Source organism: Triplophysa rosa, linkage group LG7, assembly GCF_024868665.1.
Source record: "Triplophysa rosa linkage group LG7, Trosa_1v2, whole genome shotgun sequence".
Classification (NCBI taxonomy): Eukaryota; Metazoa; Chordata; class Actinopteri; order Cypriniformes; family Nemacheilidae; genus Triplophysa; species Triplophysa rosa.
The window spans coordinates 21,749,101-21,774,363 of NC_079896.1; positions in this window are offsets into that span (position 1 = coordinate 21,749,101).

Here is a 25,263-nt window from a genome sequence, read left to right on the forward strand (position 1 = left end):
TTATAATAGTCAGTGACATCATATTTCTTACATAATATTTGTTGTACTTGAAGCATGTGATGACCTCTCTCTCTCTCTCACACACACAGTATACAGTGGCTCACTTTGATGGCAGATCTGTGATGAATGTATTGCTGATTAAGACTCACACCAGGGCCTTTCAGCCAGAGGACATCACACCCCGTCTGTGAATAATAATCTCTGTTGCTGTTGACTCGTTCACAGTGTGAGATGAGCGTGGTCCATTCTGGTGTGATCCGCACCTAGCAAAATGCAATTAAATCAGCAGGGCGGGGCTAATCCTGATCTAATTTCAATTTCTGTTGGAATAGCCCCACAAATCCGCTATAATGATCTTGCATGCATATTTAACTCAAACACAGGTCCTGGTTGGGGCAACAGTTAGACGTCAACAGTGGTTCCATATTCAAATGACTTTCTATTTATGTATTGATGTTATAGATTGTGGTGGTTATAGTTGGGACTTGCATATCCATTTACATCCACACCAAACTATATTATTCAGGATATCATTATTAATATTAGTATAAAGTTACATTAAAATATTTTAACAATAAAAAATATATAATTTGCAGAATAAGAATAATAAAAAGTGCATAATAATAATAATTAGTATTTAGTAATAATAACAATGATCATTATTGTTGTTATGATTAATGATAATGATAGTTATAATAGTATTATTATTAACAATAAACAATTTTATTTAGTCATAATAATTATAATAATAATTATTATTACTATTATTATTTCTACTACTATTATTATTAGGGGCCAAGCCCCGAAGGGGCTATGGCCTCTATTGTTCTTGTCAGTATTATTATATTCTTAACCAATGGTAGTCTATGGTTGCCCTATGAACCGTAGGAAAATGGTGAAAATTGGCACACTCGTAGAGGTAGTACTCATTAGTCATGTGACCAAGTATGGGGTCTCTAGCACTCACTCTATAGCGCCACCAGCAGTTCAAAAATGCACTTTTCAAATGGCTGTAACTTTTGAACCCATTGATGTACAAAATTCTACTCGGCACATGCAATGCACTCGTCACGCTTATCGCATTTCATGCATTACACTAAGACTCCGCCCATTAACGTAGCGGCAATCTCAAAAAGTACAGTATTGCGTTTTTTCGTTACTAGTCCTAGAAATTGTGACTGATTGTCACGAAAATCGGCTGAGATGATCTTTGGACTGAGCCGCATAGACGTGATGCTCCAGAACTGAGATTTTTGCTCTTGCTCAAAAGTTATGACGCCGCAAACTTTTCAAAGTTGACCTAAAAATGGACCTTAGGCTGTATCTCAAACATTTATCGATCTATCGGTACGAAATTTGCTATGCTTCATCGACACCTCGGATTGGGGGTCCAAAAAATGGGGAACAGCGCCACCTATGGGTCGCGAGATTTGAAAAATGGCTATTTTTGCTCGTAACTTTTGAAATGTTTGTCAGAAAACCGAGATGTCGGTGTCTACGGATTCCTCATTTCATGCCGGATTGTACGATTACGATTCTGGGTCGCTGGTTCGAGCCTCGTGTTGCGCATTTATACATTTCAATTTGCAAGTATGTGCACAAATAGTGCAAGTGTGTAAACAAACGAAATGTAATGTCATTTTAGTAATGAAAAAAAAAGTGCGATGTATGTCGTGCAACTTAAAGCAGTTTATAATACGTGTAAATATATACAAACAGAAACAAGGTAAGTACAAAATGACATTCTTTCTTTCATTGTCCCCTGTACACTGTATTTCTGTTACTTTTGCTCTACTGTCTCATTTCGTCGCGTCAGGGATGGCAGGCAGAGTGCGGCATGTCAACTGAGTTGCTCATCAAATAACACACACGCCTCGGAAATGCAATGTCGCAGGTTCGAATCTCAAGAGACACGCGTGGTGCTTGTATATATGAAGTGTTCATTGTGATTACGGTCTCGGCTGTTGTTTAAACATATCCGTTTTTCACGTACATATTGTTCTTGTGGCTGTGCGCTCTCATAGCTGCAACTTTGGTTATTGTTACATATCGCTACTTACACCTCTATCAGCTTTGCTCAGCAGTCCGGTTGTGGGATCACCTGCATGGAGTCTTTGCATGCTGTGGCCGTATTCCATACTTTTATGTAAATTGTGCGGTTTTACTTTGTCGTCACCTATTCTTTTCGACCTGTGTGGGCATGCTATGGGTACGCTGGGGGTAGTGTGGTCATACTGGGGGAAGTGTGGGCTGGGTTTGGGCGTGCTGTGGGTACATAGGGGGACGTGTGTGGGCATGTGGGGGAAGTGTGGGCATAATGGGGGAAGTGTGGCCTGGGTGTGGGGGCGTGCTGTGAGTACACTGGGAGAAGTGTGGGCATGCTGTGTGCACACTGGCGGAAGTGTGGGTACACTGGGGGAAGTGTGGGCTGTGTGTGGGCATGTGGGGAAAGTGTGGGCTGGGTGTGGTGGGTATGCTGGGCAAAGTGTGGGCCTGGCCCCGGTGGTGCTGCTTGCAGCTCTTGTTAACATTATTATTATTATTATCATAAAATGCACAAATAATGTTTCCTTTCCATTAAAAGTATCTTAAGTTATCATGAATAATTGTTTTGTTTTTAAGGAATAGTTCTTTTAAATAATTATATATTTTTGCTGAACTAAACAAAGGATATTTTGAAAAACTTTGTTAACCAAACAACACTAGCCCCCAGTGACTTCCATTGAAAGGACACAAAACCAAAGACACATTTCTCAAAATATCTTCTTTGTGTTTGCAAGAAAGTCATGCAGGTTGTGAACAATTTGAGGGTGAATAAATAATGACAGAAATGTAATTTTTGGTTGAACTTTCCCTATACTCGTTTTAGGTCAAATCTTTCTAAATATACCCACGAATCCAGATCATAACATACTGTACAATCCATGATAAAACAATATATATCATATTTAATATAAAGAGAAAAACTTAAAATAAGCTTAAATTAACTTTTGGAATATTTGAAACATCTAAAATTGTTGTTTTTGTTTATTTTGATAGGCCTACCAGCTGTTAAATACCCCTGCTTGGTGTCTGGTGTCTTCTGTTTTATTGACACTGCAATGTGACTGCGGAGGTGCCCTGTTACTGGCAGCAACTGGAGGATTCCCTCTGTCGGCATGCCAGTGAGGTGATGCACCGCACAACAATGAAACAAAGCTTTGTGGGATGCGGAAGAATTTGCAGTTTTTTCAAGATTTTGCTAGAACTGTCTTTGTGCTGCCCTGATATCAATGCAGGATCTCTGTGTTGTTTTTGTTGTGGTGTGAATGGACATGTGTCCCAGTTGATTTGAGGATGATGAGTCAGACCCACATACTGGACAGAGAGGAAGACAGAGAGATGTTTACTCCATTACAATGATACAGTTTCATATTTGGAAGTGAAATATTGAATATTACCACCAAAAATATAATGCATAAACATGTGTAAAATTAAACACATTTCATAATTGTAAACATTTAATAGCATAAGAAAAAGTTAATTAAATGAAACTTCAACCGAAGATAAAAATCCTTCACCTCCACTTTGTTCCAAACCAGTATCAAGGTTTTTCCTCAACCACCAGTTTTAATGTCAACCAAGACTTGGTTTCTTCAGTAAAGCACAAAAAGAAGTGTTTGAAGAATTACTCTATCAAACAATCAAAGCAGACGGTGACCTGGGGGCACAAAAAAGACAAAGAGACATCATAAAAGTATTCCGTATGACTTCTACCTTCTTTATTCTGTGGGTCAGGTGTCCAGAAACAGAGAACTGAGTGAAAGCACATAGTACTCAACTGGTCATGTGATCTCAACATGTCCTTCCCCATGAGATGACCTGCTCCATGTCAGTCTTTTATGGGATGAATTTCATCTCAAAATGATTAACAAATGCATGCACAGTCATCCGTGAACGTGATACAAGTTACACTTGTATTTTACTATTCACAAACAAATGCCTTATGATTTGAATCTGTGAAATTTAGATTTTAATAAACATGAGGCGATTTGTACAAATAGAGACAGATTTGTGAATACAATGTTTAATTTTGTGTTCATGTATAATCATTTTNTGAAATTTAGATTTTAATAAACATGAGGCGATTTGTACAAATAGAGACAGATTTGTGAATACAATGTTTAATTTTGTGTTCATGTATAATCATTTTCCGAATACCAATGAGAAGTTGTGCATTTGTGTATCCTGCAACGCGCGTCCATTCATCCTGTTCTGTACATTTGGATTTTGAGACGTTCTTTTCGCGGTTTTCAGCATTACACAACCATGTACAAACAACTATCAATGAATAAACCGACTCCTATATATGCGTTATGACCCTCAAACAAATGTCTTTCATTTCGTGTCCGCAAAATTCAGAATTAAATGAATCTGCACAGATTTGTACAAACAGAGATATATTTGTGAATGCAGATGTTATCTTTCGTATGAATATATCATAATTTGTGCACGTCAATAACAAGATGCGCATTTGTGGATCCTGCGACGCGCGTTCATTCATCCTGTTCGGTTCATTTGGATTTTGAGACTTTGTTTTCGCGGTTTTGCATTGGACAATCCACACACACACAACTTCAGATCCTCGCACAACCGTGCATAAACTACAGCCTACCACTAGATGGCAGTCTCATGGAGCGATGCAGAGGTTGACGGCAGAGGTTGCAAGACTTTTTCATAGTCCGTCATTTTGACGGACAGGCTCGTAAAAAAATTCGTCATAATCTATTTTTACCCGTCACTATGGTGCAAGGTGATGTTACGTGCTAATTAGCATGTTTGTGACATCACTATGAACATGCGTTTACTTTCTGAACTTATTTCAGAAAGTCGGTTTATTCATTGATAGTTGTTTGTACATGGTTGTGTAATGCTGAAAACCGCGAAAAGAACGTCTCAAAATACAAGTGTAGAGAACAGGATGAATGGACGCGCGTTGCAGGATACACAAATGCACAACTTCTCATTGGTATGCGCAAAATGATTATACATGAACACAAAATTAAACATTGTATTCACAAATCTGTCTCTATTTGTACAAATCGCCTCATGTTTATTAAAATCTAAATTTCACAGATTCAAATCATAAGGCATTTGGCCTCATGTTTATTAAAATCTAAATTTCACAGATTCAAATCATAAGGCATTTGTTTGTGAATAGTAAAATACAAGTGTAACTTGTATCACGTTCACGGATGACTGTGCATGCATTTGTTAATCATTTTGAGATGAAATTCATCCCATATAAGACTGACATGGAGCAGGTCATCTCATGGGGAAGGACATGTTGAGATCACATGACCAGTTGAGTACTATGTGCTTTCACTCAGTTCTCTGTTTCTGGACACCTGACCCACAGAATAAAGAAGGTAGAAGTCATACGGAATACTTTTATGATGTCTCTTTGTCTTTTTTGTGCCCCCAGGTCACCGTCTGCTTTGATTGTTTGATAGAGTAATTCTTCAAACACTTCTTTTTGTGCTTTACTGAAGAAACCAAGTCTTGGTTGACATTAAAACTGGTGGTTGAGGAAAAACCTTGATACTGGTTTGGAACAAAGTGGAGGTGAAGGATTTTTATCTTCGGTTGAAGTTTCATTTAATTAACTTTTTCTTATGCTATTAAATGTTTACAATTATGAAATGTGTTTAATTTTACACATGTTTATGCATTATATTTTTGGTGGTAATATTCAATATTTCACTTCCAAATATGAAACTGTATCATTGTAATGGAGTAAACATCTCTCTGTCTTCCTCTCTGTCCAGTATGTGGGTCTGACTCATCATCCTCAAATCAACTGGGACACATGTCCATTCACACCACAACAAAAACAACACAGAGATCCTGCATTGATATCAGGGCAGCACAAAGACAGTTCTAGCAAAATCTTGAAAAAACTGCAAATTCTTCCGCATCCCACAAAGCTTTGTTTCATTGTTGTGCGGTGCATCACCTCACTGGCATGCCGACAGAGGGAATCCTCCAGTTGCTGCCAGTAACAGGGCACCTCCGCAGTCACATTGCAGTGTCAATAAAACAGAAGACACCAGACACCAAGCAGGGGTATTTAACAGCTGGTAGGCCTATCAAAATAAACAAAAACAACAATTTTAGATGTTTCAAATATTCCAAAAGTTAATTTAAGCTTATTTTAAGTTTTTCTCTTTATATTAAATATGATATATATTGTTTTATCATGGATTGTACAGTATGTTATGATCTGGATTCGTGGGTATATTTAGAAAGATTTGACCTAAAACGAGTATAGGGAAAGTTCAACCAAAAATTACATTTCTGTCATTATTTATTCACCCTCAAATTGTTCACAACTTGCATGACTTTCTTGCAAACACAAAGAAGATATTTTGAGAAATGTGTCTTTGGTTTTGTGTCCTTTCAATGGAAGTCACTGGGGGCTAGTGTTGTTTGGTTAACAAAGTTTTTCAAAATATCCTTTGTTTAGTTCAGCAAAAATATATAATTATTTAAAAGAACTATTCCTTAAAAACAAAACAATTATTCATGATAACTTAAGATACTTTTAATGGAAAGGAAACATTATTTGTGCATTTTATGATAATAATAATAATAATGTTAACAAGAGCTGCAAGCAGCACCACCGGGGCCAGGCCCACACTTTGCCCAGCATACCCACCACACCCAGCCCACACTTTCCCCACATGCCCACACACAGCCCACACTTCCCCCAGTGTACCCACACTTCCGCCAGTGTGCACACAGCATGCCCACACTTCTCCCAGTGTACTCACAGCACGCCCCCACACCCAGGCCACACTTCCCCCATTATGCCCACACTTCCCCCACATGCCCACACACGTCCCCCTATGTACCCACAGCACGCCCAAACCCAGCCCACACTTCCCCCAGTATGACCACACTACCCCCAGCGTACCCATAGCATGCCCACACAGGTCGAAAAGAATAGGTGACGACAAAGTAAAACCGCACAATTTACATAAAAGTATGGAATACGGCCACAGCATGCAAAGACTCCATGCTGGTGATCCCACAACCGGACTGCTGAGCAAAGCTGATAGAGGTGTAAGTAGCGATATGTAACAATAACCAAAGTTGCAGCTATGAGAGCGCACAGCCACAAGAACAATATGTACGTGAAAAACGGATATGTTTAAACAACAGCCGAGACCGTAATCACAATGAACACTTCATATATACAAGCACCACGCGTGTCTCTTGTGATTCGAACCTGCGACATTGCATTTCCGAGGCGTGTGTGTTATTTGATGAGCAACTCAGTTGACATGCCGCACTCTGCCTGCCATCCCTGACGCGACGAAATGAGACAGTAGAGCAAAAGTAACAGAAATACAGTGTACAGGGGACAATGAAAGAAAGAATGTCATTTTGTACTTACCTTGTTTCTGTTTGTATATATTTACACGTATTATAAACTGCTTTAAGTTGCACGACATACATCGCACTTTATTTTTTTCATTACTAAAATGACATTACATTTCGTTTGTTTACACACTTGCACTATTTGTGCACATACTTGCAAATTGAAATGTATAAATGCGCAACACGAGGCTCGAACCAGCGACCCAGAATCGTAATCGTACTATCCGGCATGATATGAGGAATCCGTAGACACCGACATCTCGGTTTTCTGACAAACATTTCAAAAGTTACGAGCAAAAATAGCCATTTTTCAAATCTCGCGACCCATAGGTGGCGCTGTTCCCCATTTTTTGGACCCCCAATCCGAGGTGTCGATGAAGCATAGCAAATTTCGTACCGATAGATCGATAAATGTTTGAGATACAGCCTAAGGTCCATTTTTAGGTCAACTTTGAAAAGTTTGCGGCGTCATAACTTTTGAGCAAGAGCAAAAATCTCAGTTCTGGAGCATCACGTCTATGCGGCTCAGTCCAAAGATCATCTCAGCCGATTTTCGTGACAATCAGTCACAATTTCTAGGACTAGTAACGAAAAAACGCAATACTGTACTTTTTGAGATTGCCGCTACGTTAATGGGCGGAGTCTTAGTGTAATGCATGAAATGCGATAAGCGTGACGAGTATGGAGGACTAAACCTGCAAAAATTATAAATAAATGAATGTATAAATAAATAAATATATAAACGAATAAATGTAATAATATGAAAATAAATACAGGAATGAATGGTTTGATAAAACAAAATAATTCGTTTTAGCTATTATTGATCTTAGCTTTAACTTTTCTTTTCATTTTTTAAATTGATTTATTATTTTTTGTGTCCATTTTTAATTATTTTTAATTATTATTATTTTTTATTTTTAGATTATTTTATTTATCATTTCCTTTTATTTTTACATTTATTTATTTATACGTTTATTTATTTTTATATTTATTTATTATCGCATGTATTTATTTCCACTTTTATTTATTTATTCTTGTATTTATTCTTACTTTTCTGTGTCTTGTATGATAATTAGATGGGTTGGTCTTGCCTACTATTGGTTCAGCGTAGATTGAAGCGTTTGATCGATTACTCTTGACTTGTTTTGGACTAACGTCACGTCACTCACTGATCGTTTGCTTCGTGTATAACGTTTATGGCGTGCGCACAATTAGCTAGAGAGTTACAGCATTTAGCCAATGAAGTCGATAACCATGCATCAAATGACTATGTGTCATTCAGATTAGATGCACTTATTGATGATTTATTACAGATTGACGGAGAGATAAATGACAAAGATTCTTCAAAATCTGTGCGAGTCAGGGGGTGCTAAGGTGGTGACCAAGTTCCGGTTACAGGTCCTCTGCCAAAGAGGTGCATGAACGACCTCAGCAGATTCGTCGATTCTGAAAGCACAAGACGACTTGATATTAAGATGTCTAATAAACACAGACTTTCTTGTTACATGATTTTGACATTCTTGTTAAGATTGCAAATTATTGGTATGATNATTAAATGAATCTGCACAGATTTGTACAAACAGAGATATATTTGTGAATGCAGATGTTATCTTTCGTATGAATATATCATAATTTGTGCACGTCAATAACAAGATGCGCATTTGTGGATCCTGCGACGCGCGTTCATTCATCCTGTTCGGTTCATTTGGATTTTGAGACTTTGTTTTCGCGGTTTTGCATTGGACAATCCACACACACACAACTTCAGATCCTCGCACAACCGTGCATAAACTACAGCCTACCACTAGATGGCAGTCTCATGGAGCGATGCAGAGGTTGACGGCAGAGGTTGCAAGACTTTTTCATAGTCCGTCATTTTGACGGACAGGCTCGTAAAAAAATTCGTCATAATCTATTTTTACCCGTCACTATGGTGCAAGGTGATGTTACGTGCTAATTAGCATGTTTGTGACATCACTATGAACATGCGTTTACTTTCTGAACTTATTTCAGAAAGTCGGTTTATTCATTGATAGTTGTTTGTACATGGTTGTGTAATGCTGAAAACCGCGAAAAGAACGTCTCAAAATACAAGTGTAGAGAACAGGATGAATGGACGCGCGTTGCAGGATACACAAATGCACAACTTCTCATTGGTATGCGCAAAATGATTATACATGAACACAAAATTAAACATTGTATTCACAAATCTGTCTCTATTTGTACAAATCGCCTCATGTTTATTAAAATCTAAATTTCACAGATTCAAATCATAAGGCATTTGTTTGTGAATAGTAAAATACAAGTGTAGCTTGTATCACGTTCACGGATGACTGTGTATGCTTTTGTTAATCATTTTGAGATGAAATTCATCCCATAGTCTTCATCTTCATCCTGAAATCTTCCTCTCACGTGAATGTTCATTGTTTTAAACACTTTTTTTCAAAAATACTTTTTGAAACATTTATATTTAGCAAAAATGGAAATGCACAAAACTGATAAGATTGATACAGTATAGTACACGATGAGATGATTGCCATTATAATTGCTGAACTATCCTTACATATGGATTTACTTGTTTAAAATTGTTTTTTTCCTCATTAAAGAATTAAATAGATCACCTCATATCGTCGCTGTCCTTCTGAAACCTGTCCAAATTAAAAGGAAATGGAAAAAACACTACTTTTAAAATGATTACATACTGTGTTTTCAAAGTTGACAAGCACTTTTGAATACTTTTTATTGGTTAGATATTTGCTAAACCCAGTGACAAACATAAAGGGTGACTAAAAATATTTATGGCAAAAAATAAAAATCACGTAATATGGAGATACAAGGTTTTAGAAGGACAGCAGCGATATGCATTCAGCAGATCCACACAGAGGCTTTGGCATCCTGAGCAGAGTCACTGTGCCGTCATGCCGTTTCTCAGTATGCAGCTGAAAGCACACTGACTGCACTAAAGGTCAATTGTCAACAATCCCAATAGCCAGACACACCCCCTGTCTCCAACACCCCCACACTGCTGGAGATTACAGCACTGACACAGATATGAGGCACACACACACACACACACACACACACAGGGATCTCACTCCAGTGAACTGATACTGTATACTTCTTATGCGCAAATATCAGTCTTGAACTTATACACTATTTCACACTTTCAATGTCCTGTTTTCCTGAGCTTAAAGGGATACTTCACCCAAAAATGAAAATTCTGTCATCATTTACATTTATGCATTTGGCAGATGCTTTTATCCAAAGCGACTTACATTGCATTGTTCTATACATTTTGATTCTGACTACGTGCAATCCCCTGGGATCGAACCTATGACCTTGGCATTGCTAGCGCCATGCTCTAACCACTGAGCCACATGAAAATTCGGTCATCATTTACTCGCCTTCGAGTTGTTCCAAATCTGTATACATTTCTTTGTTCTGATGGGGGCAAGATCTGTTTGGTTATAAACATTCTTCCAGATATCTTTAAATTTATACAGATTTGGAACGACTCGAAGGTGAGTAAATGATGACAGAATTTTCATTTTTGGGTGAACTATCCCTTTAAAGGGATACTGTGATTTACCAAAAATTAAAATTCTGTCATTGTGAGAAATAAAATATTCAGAAGAGTGTCCAAGTTGCTGTTTTTATACAGTTAACGTGGATGAGAACCAAGGATGGTCATGGTTACCATCCACTTAAATGCAAATGCGCTTTTTTAAAATTCTGCTAGAAAACTTATTTTCTCAAGAAATAAAATCAACATTTTAGAATACTGGGTAAAAAATTTTTTTTTCTTGTCTGGTCACTTTGAACTTATAATGGTTTATGTCTAATACAACCATGAAGACCACCAAAATAATTTTAAGTTTTTCCAAATTGACTATATTTATAGGTACATGTTGATCATAAAAAATGATAGTTCTTGTTTTATTCTATGAATATACTGACAACATTTCTCCCAAATTTCAAACAAAAATACTGTTTTTTATTGGCAGAACATTGAAATGGGTCAAACAGCTCAAAATAATGAAAAAAGATGCAATGTTTTAAAGGTACAATATGTAATTCGTTGGAGGTTCTATTGACAGATATGCAATGTAATATACATAACTATGTCTTCAGAGGTGTATGAAGACCTCATATAATGAAGCGTTATGTTTGTATTACCTTAGAATGAGTTATTTCAATCTACATACACCACGGGTCCCCTTACATGGAATTCGTCATGTTGTTTCTACAGTAGCCCTAAATAGACAAACTGCTCTACATCGAGTTCCGTAAATCTGTTATCTCTTTAGGCAAAGAAGCATCTTAGTTCTGTGTCAGCCACCGGGCTTTGAAAGGGAGGGGAGGTTAACCTTTTATGAAACAGAAAGGCTCTTTGGATGTTAAAAGGAACCCAGGGTATAGAGAGATGTATGGCTTACGTTGTAATAGCCCTGACACTACAAGCATTTGTTGTTCTAAACGCATCAAATATTTTCATTTCTTTAAAAAAACCTAAATGTAACACTTATTTTAACCTAAGGAGGCCACCATGTTCTTTTTCGATGACATAAAATGGTTGCACACACAGGCAACCAAACTGCACAAAGACACACTAATCAGTTCTTCAGTAAATATAAGGTGTTGTATGATAAAAAAATTAATAAAAAGAATGCTAAAAGAATAAGGAAAGAAAATAAAGATGCTATTTGGTGTATTTTCATCCATTTTTAAATTATAACATGAGCCTTCTCACTGTTCCCTCTCCCTTTATACTAATGCACTTGTGATAACTAAAGAAAAAGAGATGACAAACAGTTTCCTTTATGTTTAGTTTCTGGCCGATAGTTAACTGCTTGTTGTATAACTAAAAAAGTTAGCCAGCGTAACGTTACCCTATGCGTTCAAAAGTTAACGCTACACAGTAAAATCGTCAAATTAACACTCACAGTGTATATATAATCCGTGGATTATATAAACACTGTGAGTGTTAATTTGACCTTTTTTAACACTGGCGATTTTGCTGTGTACTTGAAAAATAACCTTGTTCCCCAGTTTCTGATTTGGGCATATGTGAGACATTTTTTGACACATACAAAATCATAATCCACACCAACAAAAGACAATAGTTTTTTAATCTTAAGTGTTATGAAGTGAAACGCTAGCATTTTTGATGATCGTTTCTGTTCATTCCGCTCATTTTATTGTGTTTAACTACTGCTGTTGTCAGTGTTTTTGTTTGGCAATGGCAGCAGGTATGTGTTAAAATATCAAATTGGAGACTGTATTCTGTCGATTGTGGCACTAAACAATTCAAGATGATATTTCCAAACTCCTTATGTAGCCAAATCTGTGCTGGTTTGTATTGGCCGCCTCCAGTTTTACCTTTATTTTGCCTCCAGCTAATGCCGTGACGCAAGCGTGATGTCGGCGCAAAAGGGGTCTATATATCTGATCTTATGTTTGACGTCTCATATTTTACTGTTATATATGGAAAACGTGTGTGCGTCGTTGTAGCGTTAAAGCTTTAGTTTGTAAAAAACGCCGCTAGAGGGTGCACGATCAAAACAACAACAATGCCGTAGCTTGATGACGCTGTGAAGGAGCGTGGAATGATGGGATGGCCATCAATCGGACGGGAACGAGAAATCATTTTTGCGGATGAGGTAAAGTTTTATAAATGTTGCGAATAATTGTGGTCCATAAATAAGTGACTGCTCGAAACAAGTTAGTGGCTTGCTAGATGCTAGACACTACTTCCGCATTTATCCACGACACTGTTGTCATGCTGTTTCTACGTCAGTAAAGGCGTTAACAAAGGGTAACGTGGATATGACGCCATTGACAGGCGACTGCACAGCCCCGTGTCACTGTTTAGAATGGCGATTTTCTCACGATTTACAAGTAGTTGGAAACATTTGAGATATTGTAAGTACTCATCTGAACAAAATATATAACTCTGGCCTAGTGGTTTTTGGATATTTTACTGCAAAATTGTTACAAACTGCACCTTTAAGAGAACGGGTTTAGGTTGCAACCATTTGACATCACAGATTTTGACGGCCTCCGAGTAAATTTTGTTTTTCAAAGTTTACGAATACTGTGACAGTTACGCTGTTTTTTTATTTCACATTTATAAAGTCAATGCCATTGTTAATATATTAAGCCATACATCTCTCTATACCCAAGGTTCCTTTTAAAGGTTCTTTGTGGAACCATTCAGACACCTTTATTTTTGAGATTGTAAAGTTTTTACATACATTTTATAAACATGAATATATATGATGGAATAAGCCTGTTTTTTCATAACTTTCATGGATGTTTGCATTCTCTAGGTCTTTCACATTGCTTTGTTACTTCTGAGGTTAACTTTTGTTCGAATTCAACAGACACTGAACTGAAATGGCTTGAATACATGTAGAAATGCCGATTAGAACTGGAGTGGTCTCTTAACTTCTCCGGAGCTGTACTACCGGTTAGTAATTATAGCACAGATGATATGTTGTGACCAGTGTCAACACTTTGTCCTGTCTGTTGTCTTCTGACTGTGATGCTGACTGACCCACCGACAGCACTTTCCAACTTTAAAAAAGGGATGAAAAACCAATTAGACGTTTTCCTCCAGTTCCCTCAAATAGAGGAGAAGAAACGAAGCCTCACTAAAGGTCACCTGGAGATATGAGTGACAGCGTTAAAGTCCTCTGCTGCTAATTTCCAGTGTTTGCCGGAGCTTTGTGGGGTTGGTACATTCGCCGACCCCTCAAGCCTGAACAGCCATTAATTGTGTGGAATAATCTGGTACAAATCTGGCTGACATGTGACCTGGTGCCCTGTGTTGTGGCAGGAGTGTGAGAGGATTAGGACGGGTATAATGAAACCCCCACAAGATTAGAAAGATCTCACAAGGAACGCCTGGAACGTGACAGTGGTTGTAACATTGGCGATATTGTGAAAATATTTACAGGCTGATTAGAAATGTGTAGATATTTATTGCTGTCTAGTTTAAAACCATGAAAAGAGATGTTTGGGGAGCTTACAGGGTCAGTACGCACAATGTTAGGGCCTTTATATTGCCAGCTCTGTTGGTATTAAAACAAATTCACTTGGGGTCTCTGAGCAATAGTGCAGAGCCATTGACAAACCTTTCAAAATAAAGTGGAAAGGGGGGAGAACAAGCATTCAATAAATAATATAATGAGCAACTTACTGTATATTGGGGTCTATAACAATCCATAAAATATCATCCATGCTGATATTTATCTATTTATTATTTAATATATGTGACGTGTGAAATCCAGAGTAAAGTCAATAATGTAATTGAAATAGTCATAGCCATATAAATGACAAAAATAATAAATTTTAGTTTATTGCTGTAAATTATGGGATACATGATAGATTTCATCAGTATACAGTACTAACATTCTCACTTAAATAACAGAAATGCCAGAATAAAAGGAAGGAATACACATTGATTTCAAATCTTTTGGCATACAGTCAATATTAAAGATGTCAAGTTTATATTTTCAGGGTTCTTTACATTGTCTTGGATGATTTAATGTAGTAAACAGTCAATCACAAAAAAATTCTTTGGTTGGGTTTTCACAGACTGGGTCACATGATCTCTTTAAAAAAGGGGGTGCTGTACGATGATATAGAAGAATTGTTTTTGGCTGAATGCCAACAATAAGAACCTTTAAGATCCGAAGAACCTTTCTGTTTACAAAAAGTTCTCTGTAGTGGATAAACGTTCTTCATAAGAGATTATAAAAAGTAAGAAGGAAATCTTTGAGTAAATGGTTCTTCTGTGAAGAACCTTTTGTAACACATTTTTAAAACGTTAGGACTAGTTGGGAATGTTATGTAACAGAATTTTACTGTTTTACTACAAAAGCTCAATATGGATGCTTCAAACTAAAATAGCAAAATTATCAGATGAATAATCAAGATTTTAAAGCAGATGGATGGTTGAACTTTTTTTAACCTTAAAACATTTTTATTACTAATAAAGTTATTACTGGCAAAAAAGGTACCTTTTTGTCGCTGGGGTGGTACCCTTAAAGGTTCTTTTTGTACACCTTTACGTGTATACAACACATAAAATATGTAAGGTTGTGTACCTTAAGGACCAATTGTGTACCAGTTAAATATAAGGGGTACAAAATAAGTAACTGTACCTTTGGAGGTACACAATAGATCCTTAGGGTACAATAATGTACCCAAAAAAGGTACAACAGTATGTTCTGTATACCCCTAAAGGTACAAAAAAGTACAAAAAAGTAACTACTTGGACTCTTTTGTAGATTGTATACAATTTTTGAATTTTAATTGGTTTTGAAACTTAAACATACTACTTAAACTTAAACATACGACTACTGCATCCGACTTTGACCCAGACTCATATACATGCGTGTATGTCCTCCGTCATACATTAGCATTCGAAAGCTCGAGGTGGTAAAGTAACACCCTGTTACTTGAGAAAAGAGTTGTCAAACCCAGCGCCAGTAATGTGAGTGGTCTTTTACTATATGCGTGTCACGACGCACATTATCATTATTACTATTATTAGTGACTTTTAACCATAATGGCTGAAATTATGTAACTTAAGTGCAGGAGAGAATGGGGCTATGCAGACGCCAAAAGAACCGGATAGAGGTGTGTTTGTGATTCGAGGAGCCATTAATAAAATAACAAAAAAACACATTCAGCACAATTACATGACGTTAAAGCGACACCCTGCATAAATACACACAACACATTTTTCATTGTGATTTATTTTTATAATGCACAAAGAGTTGTGCTTATCTACATGAGCCAAGATTATGCAATAGAGACCTTTCTTGGAGAGAAAGAGAGAGAGAGAGGTCAAAATTCACATGTCATCTGTTTGTCCGTCGGATCATTAGGGTTTTGTATGTGTGTGTGACTGGGGAAACAGAATAAAGATCTCAAGCTCTATCCAGTCATCCATACACACACGCAAACAGTGTTCTGGTGTCTCGGGCAGCTCTAATTGCTAAGGAGGCAGGTTTTAAATTAACAAGTGGTACAGACTGAGGTCGTTATCATGTGAGCCCTAGCCACTCTGAATGTTTGCATACCTGTCGCCGGCTTTCTCATAAATGAGACTTTCATTAGTCTTAATTAGAATTAGCCAGAGTCAGCAGGGAACGCAAGACCTCACGAAATGATGCATGCGCAATAATAAACTGTTTTCCAGAGGAAATTGCTTTGAGTAAAATCATTCCTAATTAACCCTCTACCTAATTGATTTGGTCAGAATTAATATTCTTGCGGCATTAAGTAAAAAGGGGAGCTCTAGATAGAAGGTTTTCTCTGTCTGGAGAACTCCAAAAACACATCACATTCCATCAGCTTACATCAACAGGACTCGGACCCTCGTACAGTATCTTCAGGTGTCTGAGAAATAGATCTAATGTGTCGGTCCCTGTTAAAGGGGTCATATGGCGTGCACTCAAAAAAATGATTCTTTGGTTTAACATGATTAAATCATGGACAGCGGTTCCACATGTTTGAGTCATGTTTTCTCAACATGTAGCATGAACATAAATGAATCAAGTAACCTCAACATGAAATGAACATGTAAAAACAAATCACCGTTATTGTGATCAGTGTTTGCTTTAGCTGGGCTCTTGATTCGTCTTTTATTGTTTGATTTTCTTTGCCTATTGAAATCGTCTTGTTATATATTTCTTGCGGCAAAGACAACGAGGGTCCAGCAGGATCCAGTGTAGTCATTGAGAAGTTACTGGGGTTGATATGTTGTTCATGAGATTGTATTGTTAACGTTATGTGATGTTCCAGAGGAGAAATATATAGCTGAATCAATTAGACACGGAGAATCGGTGTATGAAACTTGACAATGGTGACAATCAACAAAAGAAAGCTTCATGCTGCAATGCATGCTGGGTAACATCATAGTTCAAAACTCATTCATGACTCCCAGCATGCATTGCAGTTGATCTGTTTATCTGAATTAGTTTGATGATTGTCACCATTGTTGAGGTTTGTATGATGAGTGTTGATGTTTAAACGTGTCGATAAAACTTTGTTTATTTTGCATTTGTGACCAGAACATATCAATCAATCATCAATATTACTATAAATTTAATGCTGCTTCTTTTTTTATAACACACACAAAAAAAAGGCAAACAACTATAACTGTTGTGACGGTTTACTTTCTTTATGCTTTACCTGTGCTTTCATTTAACACATTCACAAGCATTGAAAGAGAACAGGAGAAATGGAGGAGCTGACTTAACAATGTCAAGAATCAAGGTCCCAACTAAAGCAAACACTGATCACAACAATGGTTTGATGAAATTTCATTTTTTCAACATGAATTGCGGGTGCAAAAGTTATTTTGATTCAATGCCATTAGCATTGACAAATCAATAATTTTCAACATTGATTTAATGGTTGCTTGCTATCAGGGTATTAGAGTTGAGTATTCTGTTGTGTTGGCATTTTAAAGAGTTTTTGTGACGTCTGTTTTAGGAGTTGTGCAGAAGAGTATCTTGTTGGGTTTACTTGATTCAATCATGTTCTCTCTACATGTTAATTTCATGTTGAGTTTACATGTTTCACTCATGTTCTCTCTCGATGTTAATTTCATGTTGAGTTTACTTGATTCATTCATGTTATCTCTATATGTTAATTTCATGTTAAGAAAACATTACTCAAACATGTGGAACCACTGTCCATGATTTAATCATGTTCAACCAAAGAACTTCTTTTGTTTGAGCTAGAAACCTATACAATCGTCTTAAAGGAAAGTGATTTGTCATGCAAGTTGAACAGCATCAAAGAATCATTTTTTTGAGTGTGAATACGTGTTTTTCTGTGTCTTTGGTGTGTTATAAGTTGCCCATGCATGTATTAAACACGTAAAATTGCAAAAATTAAAGTGTCGGAACAAAAGATGCATTCTATCTAAAAGTCAGTACAATTGCTCTGGAACCTGATGTTCCAAATATGGTAAGAGGCGTTACATTTTCGCCACACTCTTGCAGTATTTGACCAATCACAACGCACTGGTTAACTGGCCAATCATAGCACACCTCGCTTTTCAGAGCGATGAGCTTTGTCGGGGCAAAGAGGAGATACAAACATGCACGGTATGTGGAAAATACAGTGTTTTTGAACCTTAAATCATATATACACATTGCATTACATCTAAAACAAATGATAATATTCGTTATATATGACCCCTTTATATGAAGTTCTCTCTCCTTTACCATTAACTTTTTTATTTTATGTAGTTTGTGACATCTGTACATCAACAGCTTTTCTTTCTTTCTGTCACTTTGTGTGAATAGAACTGGGTAATCCTACCAGTCCTTTTTAACATTCTATTAGACAAATAATGTACTTACATATTTGTGAATTGCAACTGTTTTAAGCTAAATTAATAAATTATTGGTTGAGATATAGTCTTTAAAAAGGTGACAGACCTCACAGTTTTACAGTATAATTAACATACATTCAAAATGCGTTTTTGATATCACATTTTTTTTAGGTTTTGTAGGACATGATCATTCTGTCCTGACTATCACATTAAGCAGCCACTGACCTCTACGACCCCAGCTTCTCAACGATTCTAATTTATGTCATTTTATCCAATTTAGCCAGGGGGTTAACTTAAAGATCAAGATGAGTCTTGGTATTGAGCTCTTCTTTCAAGAACAGCAAGTGAAATTTGTCATAATTTCTGAGCCTGTATATAAACTACCAACTTTGCATGTTTGCAAAGAGAAGTTGAAAACTCATGGGTGGATTGGACTGAAATGTCTATTGCAAGTGTTTGCATTGGCCATTTATTGTCAATGACACTTCTTATGTTCTAATGACACATTTTTGACCATGTGCAACTTTTTTTGGTCTCCATGAGGAAAACAGCTTATTCACAAGTTTCCTACGCCCCATTACGCTTTGCTCGAAAGATGGGAAAAACTTCCGGTTTAATGTAAGCAAACGTGTTTCTGCCGTATTTCAACAAGTCATTCGTTTATAGCAGAATGTGAACTTACACACTGACAGCACTTATAAACTACATCAGCATTCTGTCCACTACTTTATAGAGCAATGGGATGATGTTTTTAATACTTGACGACGGATATTTAGCAACTTTATTGATTCAGTTGTTGTGACCGTAAACCAATGAGCAATTTGAAAATCATGCAGGGTTTTCAATATCTTTACATGATGTCGATTGTGTGTTATTTAAAGATGTGGTAAATCATATTTTTTTGTATTTAAAAGCCGCATGCACATATCATAATGCTGCTGTATCGTCAGCTGGCCATTAATCTGATAAACATTATAGTAAAGATCATGTGGTAAAGCTGCCTTTTTACATTTTTAAACACTCTCTCTTCGTTTTCTTAAAAAGACGATATGTGGAAGAAATACCTACTGTACACCAAGCATATCAGATGAGAAATGTAGTCCAAGTCCACATCACAAGATGTGATATTTTCCAACAGATTTTGACAACACGTCAGTAAAATACAGTAAAGAATCCTTGTAAATCCAGTTTACTGTCTCGCGTTTTTATTGAAGACCACCGTGTATTGACGATCACATGAAATCTATTTGAACTCCCTTTTAAAACTGTAAACTCTTTTTGAGCACATTCAGTCTAAGAGATGTTTAATGTTTGTTATTTATTTGCTTGAGATAAGCGGTCCACATTTTAAAGTTTGTCTTTTAAAAATTGTACAGTCCCTCACGGGAGCAGTCCGTCTCCTTAACTTTAGATCTGTGTGTGAAGCGCTCTTTTTTAAGACGCAAAATAAACTTTGCATGGTTGTAAGTGCAGCTGCGAACAGCAGGTGTTACTCATCACTTTTTTGTTTTTTTGTCATTCTTTTTTTTATAGATTACCACATGAAACCAACAGTATTACAATTTAAAATACGAATCACTTCCACCGCTTCACCGGAAGTTTTACACACTTTAATTTTTACAGCGCCCTCCGGAATCTTGTGGATACATTTTACTGAAGTGTATAGGCCAATTTTTAAAATGCAAAAAGAGACAGTTTCTGTGAGGGTTAGAAAACAGTTTGTACAGTATAAAAGTACAAATGTCAATTAAACAAACACATTGTGTGTGTGTGCGTGTGTGTGTGTGTGTGTGTGCGTGCGTGCGTGCGTGCGTGCGTGCGCATGTATTTTACATCCAACTTTTGTACATTTTTTTTACAGAATTTCGAAAATGCATGAAAATTCTGTCAGATAAAACAGAACAATTTTGTAAAATTAACGTTTTTGTACAGGGTATGTACAATTTTAGCCATTACGTCTATGGAAAGTCCCCACTATGTATCAAAACAAAGTTGTGTGTGTATGAAGCAAAGGACAGTACTTGTCATCAGTGTGTGGTGCAATCACTTAAAAAAGCACTATATGAGGAAAGAGGACAATGCTAAAAATCATGAAATGTTTCACATCGGTTGGACAGACATCTGTCATAATATGTGCTTAGTTACAATAAAAAGAATAATAACATAGTATCAGAAATGCTTTGATGCAGCAATCATTGAGGCCTGAACCCATGATTTCCAATCAGGGAGGTTTTGTGTTTCTGTTTGTATTCGCTTTACTTCCCGAACACTTCAGTGTTGCAATTTTTGTCTTTGGACTCTGAAATTAGACCATATAATGTCCATGATCTCTCTCTCCCTCTCTCCCTCTCTCTATTTCTCCCTCTCCGAATCAGGTAGCTTCATTTCATATGTACAGGGAAGATGGGAAACTTTATTACCAAGGGTCTAATTAACCCCATAATTGGCAGGTTTCAAATGTGCCGAGCTGTTCATATCCAGGGAATACGGGCATTAGCATGATTTAATTAGGTTTTATAAAGGGGATTCGGGGGGTGGCCGGCTCAGGATTATATCCTGGTAGGAAGAGGTGAGCTGGGGGCTGATTAGGAGCAAGGAGTGCTAACTCACTATCAGTTACAGGGCACATTTCCTTACACAGTGTAATTTGAATGGCCAAAAAAATCCAACAATAAGACCGCAGTGCTCGGAGCACAAAGAGGCGTTGTACATGGCTATGCTGCCGCATATTTTCTTGCTCATTCGTTGTGAACTGATAGGCCTAATTGATTGTTGCTTTCTGTTTCAAAAGCATACTGTAATATACCAACATGAGTACTGTTGTGGTCTTTACCCTTAAACCCTGCTAATTCTTCCAGATGCATCTACACAAACAAGGACATGCTATTAAATCTCTCATCCTTGTGATAACAGCGCTTGTGCACACTTGGTAATGCTTTCATTGCCAAAATCGTCCCATTTTTGTCTTTACTTTGCACGTTTACTTTAAATATAAGACTTTAATGGGGCGATTTGTATTATAAAATATTATAAATTGTTTCATAGTTAAAGATGTAAATATGTGAACGAACACATTAAAGTACATTGTAAAAAAATCTCAACTCATCTTTTTAAGTTTCTTTTGTGCATGTTTTTTTTTGTTATACGGAATCCCAAAAGTTGAAATAACTTTTATAAAAGTGATTGAAATCAATTGTATTAACACAGTAAATTAAGTTTAGTTGACTACAACCAAAAAAAAAATCTTTACAGAAAGGTCATTGTAAGCAAATGATACTGAAATGATTGACAAGTTAGAGAATGTTTTATTATGTAAGCAGTTTTAAAATGGTCCTAATTGACTCATCCACGATCCCACAATGACTTAATATCCTTGTCCAGGACACCGGGACATTGTTTCCATTGGGAATGTACATTACATCTATATTAACATCCTCATTAACCTGATCTCTGTGCAAGATCACCTCCCCCATAAGACCAATTAAAAAACACCCACGCACACACACACAAGTCCAAATCCAATGTGTGGCAGCTGTCAAAGGAATTTAAATTTAGAGGAAATTAAATTACTTCTTATATTTTAATTACATCAAATACTTACAATTAATTGTAGACAATAAAAAAATCAATTACCCTTTATGACAAATTACACTTTACATACAGTATACAATATTGTGATAATGGATAAAATACTTTAAATGTAGGACCTATGTCTATTTATATACATTTAAAATAGATTTAGTCCTGCGTATCATTAATTTACCTCTCAGCCCAGAATTCTAGATGTGGAAAATACTGAGCACAAAAGAACATGAGGTAGAGCTACCATAGCAACCCACAAATACTCATTATTACTATAATTATCACATTACATCTGTTCATGCTGGCTTTTTTATTTGTTCAAAACATGTTCGATGCAACATCTACATTTAAACATAAAAATCACACACATTTCTCCTCATGGTTATAACATTTACACATCCTTCTGTCCTAATTCTAAACACAAATTAAAAAGCATTAAAATTGCTTCCAACTAAGATAAATCCAAACTATTAATGACCTCTTATGCAATTATTACAATTTCTGGCAAAACACCATATGAGGACACAGCACAAAGAGCAATACCTTATTGGATTAAATAAACATATTGTTATATCTTTTAATAATCTCATATGATTTAGACTAAAATGAAGGTCTCTTTTTACATTTGCATTACATTTATTTTTGGCAGACACTTTCATTGCAACATAAATCACAATCAACGTTTAGTATTTTATCAGTCTGAGCTTAAGAATCGAACCCATGATCTTGGCATTGTTATCGCCATGTGAGCCACAGAAATGCTGGTGACAGACCCGTATCGTGTGGTTCTGCCTTAAGCTTTTTTTCAGAGCAGAGAAGGTGGATATTACAAATGGGGACGTACGAGAAGTAATTAAGAGGAAAATGACAGAGAAATGAGAGGTCCAGAATGGGTCCGTCCCTCAGGTCCTCCGTGAAGGACAGGGGTAGATTTAATACTGAAGGAGTGATGGGGTTTAAATGCCACCCAGAGGCCCGAGTTGAAATGAGTGGTGTTGTGTGTAAATAGGGTAAATACCACACCATCATGAATGAGGGGAGCTGGCAAACAAATATACCCATAAAATTGCTGAAGAAATTGAGAAATAACGCAAATGCGCCAACAGTTTTTCGGAAGAAAAAACTTGACGTGTTGTTTCTTTGTGTGACAGCGATAAAGTTCAGGTCATGATATCAATGATATAATCATTTGAATTAAAAAGGGAGTTTTTGAACAGAAAAGCAGATCAAATCACAGGTGTGAATGTTAGTAGCATTGATTTAGGACTTCAGACTGCTAAAGACATGATGTCATTCATCTTCCCAGAGCAGCAGACAGTGAAATCATTGTCATGTCAGGATGCAGTGTGATGTTTGACTGCTGTTAGTTCTCTTTGAGTTATTGGGACAAATACAGCCATGGAAAAAAATTAAGAGACCATTCCAAATTTCATTTCAAATCATTTCTAGAGAGCATTTCTTGATGTATTGTGGCCGTTCCAGCCCAACGTTTGTTGAATTTCAACAAAATCAAACCTCAGGAGTGACATAAAGTCATCCAACAGCAAATGTGAAAGACTGACAGAATGACAAGACACGAGAAAACTGTGAAGTTATCACATAAAATATATTTTTTGAACTTTTTTGAATTAAATACATGTAGAAATGTTACTGTTGTATTGTATTGTTGTGCATATGAACTTGTTTTCTGATTTCAGTGTTGTGCATTAGTGTCATGATCACAATAATTAAAACGAATAACTAAAAGTAAAACATTTCTTGTATTTAATATTGTTTATCATCATAATCCTTACTAGTGTTATTATCACTACTACTAGCATCAATATTATTATTATTATTATTATTATTTTTTTTTGTGTGTGTGTGTTTGTCTTCGTATGCCCAATCACTGGTATGTTTAGACACGAAAATGACATGTTTCACAATACTTTGGGTGTATTTGTGACCATTATGTAATATGTATTTATCGTACCAATGTATACATAGGTTTCCAACACAAATGTTTATGTATTTAGTCTTTTTTTTCTTTACCTTCATGTGTAGTTAGTTGTATAAATACATTTCTTCATCTATCTATTTATTTATTTATTATTATTATTTGCTATTATTTTTTGTTTTCTAATTGAAAACACCTACACTCTGTATGTTGGATGCTCTTGTTTTTTCTGTTTCTTTGGAAAATAAATTAAAAAAATATATAAAAAAATAAATAAATAAAACATTTCTTTAAACTAAGATAAACAATCTTAAAAAAAGAAACGAACATAAAATACTTTCATTACTGTAAAATGCACTTAAAATAAAAATAAAAAAGTTTTTGTTTAACATTTATAAATGTTGAGAAACTAGACTTGGACAACAGAACAATGAAAAAATATATACTGAAAATCTCAAATGAAATCCTGAAAAGTACAAATATTAAATGGAAAATGCAAAACTATAAAACAAATACTGCATACCTTTTAGTCAATGGTTGGTAAAATATAGGCTATTTATTTCTTACCACTTTATAGTCCGTTGAACCTTTTCTGTGCAACAGAAACATGCTGTGGATGTTATGGATCCAAACAAAGTATTTGTTAAGAGCCTTTATTTTCAAGAGTGTTAATAAAACCTATAACACAGCTCAGCATTATCAATAAAATGAATAAATATCATATACCATCAAATCGACTGTGTTAATGTTAGTTTGTGATAAACTGTTATTGAAAAATATTATTCTTTATCTGTATTTTAGACTACATTTGCATGACACAATGATGAAATATGACGAGAGTCTGACAAACAGGTTCACAGTGCTAGTTTCCTTTTTCTGAGACAAAGCTTGTTTAAATCATTGTCATTTTTGAGGGGAGATATTAGATGATAATCCGTCATCTTGTGGCACATGAAAAACTAAT